This window comes from Apis mellifera, linkage group LG3, assembly GCF_003254395.2.
Source record: "Apis mellifera strain DH4 linkage group LG3, Amel_HAv3.1, whole genome shotgun sequence".
Lineage (NCBI taxonomy): Eukaryota > Metazoa > Arthropoda > Insecta > Hymenoptera > Apidae > Apis > Apis mellifera.
This window is the reverse complement of record NC_037640.1, coordinates 2,716,632-2,726,946: the sequence shown is the minus strand read 5'-3', so window position 1 is coordinate 2,726,946 and position 10,315 is coordinate 2,716,632.

The window sequence follows — 10,315 nt, the reverse complement described above, 5'->3', positions numbered from 1 at the left end:
TGCATTCGAAAACTACTAATAAAGATTCGTAGTCGATGTGTATCTACTACTAATAGACATTTGGTTAACTAATACACATTTGGTTACAGCTAATAACCTGTACAATTATTAATTTATCTATTCGAAAACTACTACAAATAAAGATTTGTAAATGTAATACACATTTGGCTATAGCTAATAACCTATGCAATTATTAATTTATCTATTCCACTTGCATTCGAAAACTACTACTAATAAAGATTCGTAGTCGATGTGTATCTACTGCTAATAGACATTTGGTTAATTAGATAGATTAATACACATTTGGTTATAATAATCTGTGCAATTATTAATTTATCTATTCGACTTGCATTCGAAAGCTACTATTAATAAAAATTCGTAAATGTAATAGATACACATTTGGCTACAGCTAATAACTTATGCAATTATTAATTTATCTATTCGACTCACATTCGAAAGCTACTATTAATAAAAATTCGTAAATGTAATACACATTTGGCTACAGCTAACGCAATTATTAATTTATCTGTTCGACTTGCATTCAAAAGTTACTACTAATAAAAATTCGTAAATGTAATAGATACACATTTGGCTACAGCTAATAACCTATGCAATTATTAATTTATCTATTCGACTCACATTCGAAAGCTACTATTAATAAAAATTCGTAAATGTAATACACATTTGGCTACAGCTAATGCAATTATTAATTTATCTGTTCGACTTGCATTCAAAAGCTACTATTAATAAAAATTCGTAAATGTAATAGATACACATTTGGCTACAGCTAATAACCTATGCAATTATTAATTTATCTATTTGAAAACTACTACTAATAAAAATTCATAGATGTAATAAATACACATTTGGTTACTAATACTAATTACTAATAACCTATGCAATTATTAATTTATCTTATTTCGACAGCTACTACTAATAAAAATTCATAGATGTAATAAATACACATTTGGTTACTAATACTAATTACTAATAACCTATGCAATTATTAATTTATCTTATTTCGACAGCTACTACTAATAAAAATTCATAGATGTAATAAATACACATTTGCTTACTAATACTAATTACTAATAATCTATGCAATTATTAATTTATCTATTCGACTTATACATTCTAAAGCTACTAATAAAGATTCGTAAATCTAATATATTTACGACAAATTTAATTTTCCCTAACATAATATCGATACATGATCTGAAATTACGATACTCTTCTTCTTCAAATTCTTGAAAAAAAATGAACAAAACAAAATAATCTCGGGAACGGTTCACATACCGAGGTTCCTTTTACGAGGAAGCAATCCTCGCTCGCCGGGAAAGGAATAATTCCCCGCTTTGAATCTCGATCGAGATTCAAAGCGACATTCGGCGGATAACGAATATCTACGTTACGAGGCGGAGGGATCGTTTCCCGCAAGGCGCAAACCGAGCATGAAAATCATCCTTGGCCGGAGTTTCCCCATAAATGGCGCCGTCGTAAACGGAGAGAAGAGGAGGATACCGCGCGTCTCGAGCCCTTTGCACGCGCGTCTCTCGGCCACCACCGAGGCACCCAGGAAGTCGAGCTTATCCGCGCCTCGAAAGGAGTTATCCCCCCCTCCCTCTTCCCTTCTTTTCCACGTATTAGCTCGACTCAAAGGTACCACGATGCCCTATTCTGCCGAACAATACGCCCCAACTAATACGTTTCCTATATATATATATATAAGCCTTTCGCGACGCGAAGAGAATCTCGTTATCCCTATTACGCTCTTTGCAACAGGAGAATCGGTTAAAAAGGTTCAAACGAAGCTTTTCAAGAAATCGAAAACTCGAGCAAACTTGTCTCTTGTTTCACACGGTTTGAAATAATGAATTATTAAAGTGACTAATTTTTGAAGATTGTATAAGATATAATTTCCTTGACGAATACCTCGAACAATTCCTAATGGAGAGCAGCGAGAGAGGTGAGATCGAAGGAGGCACAGGAAGCTCGAAACGGCGTTGTCGCATCCTGTGGCCGTGTGTGTGTGCTTGTCGCGGCCGAAACCGTTACTCGTTCGCGCTCTGCACCGTGATTTATAACGCGGGCCTGTAATTAGAATTACATTGAATCCCGGTTCGAAAGATGGCGGAAGCCGATCGGTCATGCGACTCCTTGTTCGATCGATAACGATAATTCATTGGACGAGTAACGTAAAGGATAATATATATGACGTATTGGACGAATATATAATAAAGTTTTTATACTAAAATTTGCTTCAAATACGTATAAATATATATAAAATAATTGTTCAGAATTTCGAATGAGAATGGAAATCGAAGATTGTACAAGATTGTTCCTTTGCCAGAAATTCGAAAACCGGGTAAGAAGCTAATTAATTATAGAACTTTCGAGATTTTCCACGGAGAAAGGGGATTAATTAAAAAACTCACCGACTTTTATCGCGCGTTTCGTTTCGCCTCGTGAAGAAGGGCAAGAAGGGAAACGCCTTCCGCCTCGTGAACTTCTTTTGACTTCTTTCGCTTCACCGTTTTCCCTTTGTCTCGCCATTTGTTTCGCGATTCTTCGTCGTATCGATAAACCACAAGCTGAGAGATCTCACGAAGGGAAAAACGTGTAACTGGGCGGTGAACGGGCGAACGACTGAATGAACTGCGCGTTTCGTATCGATGAGTCAACGTTTTGTTTTCCTCGATCGGATTAAATCTCTCTCCATATCCCTCGTGTTTACCTCGATGGTTGTGTTATTATTAAGGAATTAAGGAATTTACGTCGTTCGTTTCTATTTTTGTTTTTGTCGAACGAATAACAGTTTGAATATTCTCCACGATTAAATAATTTGTAATATTTCTATCCCGATTAATTCAAGGGAAATTTCTCGTGTTTAAGATTCATTTTTTATTTTATTTCTTTGTTCGATGATCAAGTGCAAGTTTCGAGTATTCTTTTTTCGTTGCAAATGTGTTGCTTGAATGCCTATTTCACAAGCCTGGTTAAAACTAAAAATTCTTCCATCAATTACACATCAATACTTTTTTGAAAAAAAGTAACGATTAACAAGTCTCGTTAATAACATCAGGGAATTTAGAAAGATTAAATCACATGTTCAACCAGATATTCATCGATTCTTTCTGGAACAATTCGTTGCAGAAGAGAATTGAGCTTCTGATGTTCTGAGAAAATGGCGCGAGCAGAGCGTGAAAGAAAAATGGATCTGTACGTTGGTTGATTGGTGGCGCATGATGCAGCCACAATCTCTCGAGAGATTATAGTGCAACTGCGAATAATAGCTCGGAGGGCAATGTCGTCTGGAAATCGATTACAACATGCGTAACACGCGTCCCAATCGATTTCGTCTCGCCCTCGAAAGAATCTTCCGTGAAACTCGCTTCTTTTTTCTTCTTTTTTTGATACAGATAGATTTGCAGAAATTGCGCCACAGTGACTCTGGCTTTGGATTAAAAATCTTGAAAGGAGAAGTTTTCAATGTATAAATGTTAGACCGTTTCGAGGATTAAATTTTAGAAAATTATTTCTTTCAATCAGAGGCACATCTCTTCGATTATATTCAAATTCTTTGCTCTGAACGAATTAAGATTTTTATTTGAAAATGGATAAAATTCCTCTGTTTTCGTTGAATTGTATCGATGATGTGAAAAATGATTAATTCAACAGGTTGCTTCAAACTCGAATAACTGTTTCTTTTCTTTTTAAATTTTATTCCGTAGAATATGAAGGATTCAGAAAGATGAGAATCAAACACTAAGAAAGATCAATCATTTTAACGTAAGATACTTTTGAAAATTTCTTTCAAAAATTTGTATTCGAATAAATTAACAACAATTATTAAATCTTCAGTTAAAATTCAATTCAATCTTATTAAAATTTCGAAAAAATCTCCAGTATATCTCGTTTCCAAATTTTTAGATTAATTACAATAATTTAGATAAAATTTAGTATTAGGAAGAATGATAAAAGTACAAGTGAGAATATATATTTATTATCTTCATCATCTAAAAACTTTATCAGAAAGAATAAAACTCAATTATAAATTTTTACTGAAACTGAATCATAAAGATTAAGTTTCGTTTAATAATAAATGCTAGCAAAATTAGAATCTTGAATAACAAATTCATCCAAGAATATATTTTTATTTAAACTTAATAATAAAATAAAAATAAAAGGAGTGCAAATATCCTCACATTGTACGCTCATCATACGTACATTAACTAGTTCTCCAGGTGAAAGATAAGCGAGCCTATAAACCCTTTCGAAACCCTTCTCCTCGAACGAGCAACATTCGAATCAATATTCAAAAAAGTAAAAGCCAGACCCATCATCGTTTCAAAAAAAAAAAAAAAAATAAACTCGAAGGGGAAACTCGTTGCCATTCGTCCGCGTAGTGAATCGAAAATGGCCTTCCTTCCTCCCTCCACCTTCCCTCTTTACCTTCGTTTTTACGAGCACGGTCACGCTGTTACTTTTATTCGCCAGCGTTTAATGAGTCGCTCGGCTGTGAAATACTATTTGACAATCCGCCCATTATTTTTCCCACCCTTTTCCTCTCTTCTCCCTTCGCCCAATGAACGAAGACTCCGACTCTGTTTTCCAGATCAGGATAACAGAAATCGGATCGAACACGGATCGTATCTTGCTGCTCTCTATCGGCTTCGTTCGTCAAACTTCTTTTTCTTCTTCTTCTTCTTCTTCGTTTCCGTCTCTGCAACAGAGAAAATTATTTCTGCCTCGACATCGACTCGAAGAATTCCGCCATATTGAAGTCAAGGATTCAAGTTAGGAATTGAGTATCAATTTTGAGATTTCGAAAGTTTTTTTTGTATAATATTTTTAAATAAACGAAAATCGATGGAATTTAACGTTTCTTCTCGAGTCGATAATCGAGATCTCCTCTCGCAACTCGTCCAGCCGCGGGATGGAAGTGGAGGGAAAAACAGGAGAGTGGCAGGAGAGAAAAACGGAAGAGGTGAACGGTATCTCTAGACGAGATACCGTGCCTCTTAATCCCTCGATCGTGGAAAGAAACCGATTCGTATCTGCCCGCCTCGAGATTATTCAAACGCGAAAACGAGCAACAACCTCGTCCATCCCACTTCTCAGAAGAATTTTCCTTATAAACTCTTTTGCTCTTCCATCCAAAAATATTGTCTAAATATTCAATAAACGATTCGTACGATAATTTCTTCCAATATTCGCTCGAAAGACGAAGAGAATGAAACGAGAGAATGTTCGAATTTTCACTAAGCGCGTTAACCGCAGAGGCGGAAACGTTGTGGAAACGTTGTGGACGGATAAGAAAAACCCGGGAGGGGAAAAAGGAGGGGAAGAAGAGGAAGAAAAAAAGGATGGCGTGTACGAGAGGAGGAGGAGGAGAGAGGAGGTTGGAATGGAATGAGGAAACTGGTGCTGCGGAAGGAGGAGGAAGCTCGAGACAGCTCGAGTCTCGGGTGTCACCACGTCAGGCTTGGTCCACGCGTGAGGCGTGTCGCGAGCGAGACGACACGGTTCGCGGATGTTGCGCAGTTAGCTAGGCTAGGCCTGTTGATTCCGATCGTTCGACGAGATTCCTGAAATTTGAAAAATTATTATTACTCGTGTGCGTTTAGATTATGTTCTTCTCTTTTCTTTTGTTATCTTCGTTATATTGATTATACGAATTTTATATTTAATTATTCAATTATTTATACGTCAAGTATTATTATTCGTGTATGTTGAAGTTTAGATTATGTTCTTTTCTTTCCTTTTCTTTTATTATCATTATATTGATTATATGAATTTTATATTTAATTTTATATTTAATTATATTTAATTATTCAATTATTTATTATTATATATTCAATTATTATATATTCTTTATTATATATTTATATAAGAATTTTATTATATAAGAATCTTTATTATATATTCAATTATTTATATGTCAAGTATTATTATTCATGTATATTGAAGTTTAGATTATGTTCTTTTCTTTTCTTTTCTTTTATTATCATTATATTGATTATACGAATTTTATATTTAATTTTATATTTAATTATAATTATAATTATAATATATATATATATTATTATATATTATAATTTTATATTATATTTAATTATATTTAATTATTCAATTATTTATTATTATATATTCAATTATTATATATTCTTTATTATATATTTATATAAAAATTTTATTATATAAGAATCTTTATTATATATTCAATTATTTATATGTCAAGTATTATTATTCGTGTACGTTGAAGTTTAGATTATGTTCTTTTCTCTTCTTTTATTATCATTATATTGATTTAATTATATTTAATTATTCGTTGGATCATAGAATTTTATTTATATTAATTTTACAGTTTGGCTTGTAATTATGCAATTCATACGTTTAGTATAATCAATAATAATTTTCTTTTTTAATATATTATTTTTGTAATTTTGATTTAATATCTTTCACGAGAATATTAAAAGTTGGAAGTTTAAAAGTTCAAGAAAAGTTTAAGATTGATTATAATTTGAATTATATAATTTTTCGAATTGAAACTAGTTTCAGTAATTTTCTTCGTCGTTAAATAATGGGGATTAATAATTTGAAGGAACGGAGAGAGATGGAAATCTCATAAATGGTATCTCATCGATTTCGACGAAATTGATTTTCAATCGGAGATAAAAATCAGGGATCGCGCGAGATCTTTGATCGATCGATGAGCGACGGATTTTTTTTTAATCCGACGAGCGGAGAGATTAATCGTCGCTATCGAATAGAAAATAAATCGATTAAAACGGTTTTTATTGAGGGAGGATGATGGAAAACGATGAGTGGAAATGGAAATTGTGAAACGAATGAGAGAACGAATGAAAAACGATAATTGAAAGAATCGATCCCATTACAATGAAAAACTAGAATTATTTTCTAATTTCGTACATCAATATTAGCTAATCTTTACGAAAAATATTTTCCAGTTTTATATTTTCACGTATCTAAAAAAAAATAACAATTTGTTTAATCTTGAAAATCAACTTTCTCTTATATTTAAATTTAAATTTTCTTACAAAAGTCATACGCGAATAGTAAAAAGAAAAAAGGAATTTTACCCCTTTTATTCCCTTCCTTTCCTAAGGCACGATAATTCTATAGAAACCGCCAACGCACAACTTCCGCGAGAATCAACAGGCATCATCTACAGCCGGCTACAATTTACCCAGCCAACGTTCATCCATCGCACGAACCACAATTTTATTCATTTTCTCGAGAATCCCCTTCTCCGAGAAGACACCTTTCCATATTTTTCATCATCCTCGAAACGATTCAATCTAATTAATTCGATCCTCTCTCTCGAGATTTAAAATTACACGAGTGCAATATTTCTCCAAAATGAAAAATGTCTCCAAGTTTTACGATAGTTCTTTCAGAACACGTGACATTAAAGATTTTGCGCGCACACACGATTCACGAGGAACGATTAGGGGGCCCCGTAAGCCGGCAATTTTCCTCGCCACTTTCAACCGATAACGGAACACATAATCACTGGAACGTAGTTCAACGTAGCTTTTTTGGGGTCCTCTTAGCTATCGTCCTAATCGTTGAACAAAGAAGCTTCGATTATTATTATATTTAAATGATTAGAAATTCAATTTATTGTAATATTTATTGGTGTAAATTTAACCTTTTTTCCACAATATTTTAAGAAGCTTCGATTATTATATTTAAATGATTAAAAATTCAATTTATTGTAATATTTATTGGTGTAAATTTAACCTTTTTTCCACAATATTTTAAGAAGCTTCGATTATTATTATATTTAAATGATTAGAAATTCAATTTGTTGTAATATTTATTGGTGTAAATTTAACCCTTTTTCCACAACATTTTTTATGTTGTTTAATATTATTGTTGAAACTCAATCTCATCTATTTTTTAATAAGGAGGAGGAGGTCGTGTCTACTATCTTTTCTTGATTCGAGCCATTTCATCCACCTTTATTCGACTTAATTTCACGGTGACGCGGCAAGACAATTTTCTTTTTCTTAAAGTTTCGTCAGGTGGTCAGAGAGAATTAGTCAAGGGAAAGAGATTTGAGTAAAATGTTGTTCGAGTTATATTTGGAATTCAGGATTGAAGAGAAAAATCGTAAGGATAATCGTATTATGATTTGCTAGGAAGTAAGAAAAAGTAAGCAACGAATTTAATTGTATCACTTGATGAGTGAAGTGTACGATTTTTTAATTGAACGATTAAGATAATTTTATTTATCGAGCGAGGAGAAGAAAAATTTTTAATTTCGCAAGAAAAGGAAAGAAAAGAAAATTACGAGAAAGCGAGAACACGTTTTATTTATCCCCTCGATTCGAAAGAGAGTTAATAACTCTTCCTTCCTGTTAACAGTTTCCTTTATTACGGATAAAATTTATACCGCTATCGTATTACCATCCGCGATACATAATCTTTTCGAAGAGATTAGACGCGTAATAAATAATATAAGCGAAGTTGAATTTAAGTAGAAACTTCCTTATATCTGATGCGAAACGTTTAACTTAATATCTACCTTCTAACTCCGTCTCTCTATTTTCGTTTAATCATCGAAAAGTGATCTAATAATAAATCTGAAAACTCTCTCGAGTTATGCAATTGAAACGAAGTTGAATAATTCGAAGAAACTCGAATCGAATTAATTTACTTCTTTTTCTCTCGATCGTTCGAGAACTCGAATCAATTATTATATATAGGACACGTGTGCGTGTATAAAGATATTCCTTTTACTTGTTTCAACGTATATCTCTATTTATGCAGCATTCATGAATCTAATTTATTTTTTCTACGCTTAATACAATTATTCTTGTTATCGAATGAAAAAAATAGAAAGAAACGCGTAACGATATTATCTTTTATTTGCAAAGAAAAATGGAGAAAATTTCTTTCCTTTCTTACAAAAATTATTACGTTTCTTCAAATACTTTACCAAAATCGAATGTAATTCTAATTATTTTATAAAAAGTATACAAAGAAAAAGAAAACCTATCCATTTTGAAGAGAACACAACAGCAAAAATGAAACTAAACTTTTATCTTGTATCAGCCTCTTATTATAACTTTAAAACATGGTTCATTAACCACGCTTAAGTTAATCACAATTTAATATCGATTCTCACGCTTGAAGAAACAAACTGAATCTTCGTTGATCGAAAAGAATATCGAGATTCGAGATCTATCTTTCTCCCTTCCCTTCCCTTTCCTTCCTGTTTCCAGGAATAGATTTGGAGAAACTATAACATATTTTCTCTCATCGCGAGATAATTCTCGATTACGGGATACACACGAATGGCGGAATCGAGGGAGAGGTTCGCCGACTCGGCACCGCTCGTCAGCCCGTTCAAGGTCGCCCAAGGTCGTTCGACAGGAGCAAGGACCTTGGGGTTATGGAAACACTCGACGGCAAACTGGTCTCCCCCCTCGCGCGCATACACGCTCGATTCGAAAAGAAAAGGAGAGTAAAAATCTGTTGTCTCTCCCTTCCTTCCCTTTCTCGATAATGAAAGAACAGAAACGAGAAGTTCGAAGCTTTATTCCATTTGAAAATTTCAGATAAAATCTGAAGTAGATTTTACAATGAAAAATTTCGTCCTATCTCTTTTATTTTTCTTCTATTTTTATCTAACGAAATAGACGGAGAAGAGGAGGAATGGAAAAAGAAATTCCTTCTTTCAATCTCGTGACGGATGACGCCTGTCGATGGTTAACTACTCCACGGTTTACAGAAGTATGGAGAAATTGGCAAAGAAAGAAGCGTACTACGGTTGCGAAGTACGGTTACTTTAATAGGCTGGCGCTTCCAAGACACCTCGTCGCCTTCCACACTTCCTCTTCTCATCGTCCCGTTCTCAACGATTCTTTCCCTCCCACAGAAGTTAGAAGAATTAATCTCGAAGTAATTCGACTCATTTTCATCCGAAAAGAAATTAATTAACTCGATCGCTTTCGATTAATAATCTCATCTCCATCCTCTCTTCCACCTCCAACGCTTCCTCAAGTTTGCTCGAGCGCTTTGCATCCTGGCTCGGGTTTCTTAGTAACAATAAAACAGCCGATCCTCTTACATATTATCGAGGCCCTGTTCACGCACGAACGGCCGCCGTAAGAAGCGCGAAAGAAAATCGCGCGAGGATCGGAATCCGGTCCCGTGTCACGCTCCACGCGGTGTATCGGTCCGCGTTATTAGAGGCCTTCCCCTCCTCGACTATTTTTTCCGCCTTGTATATTATACTGTCCTCCTCCTCCTTCTTCTCTTCTCTTCTCTGTGACCGCGGTCG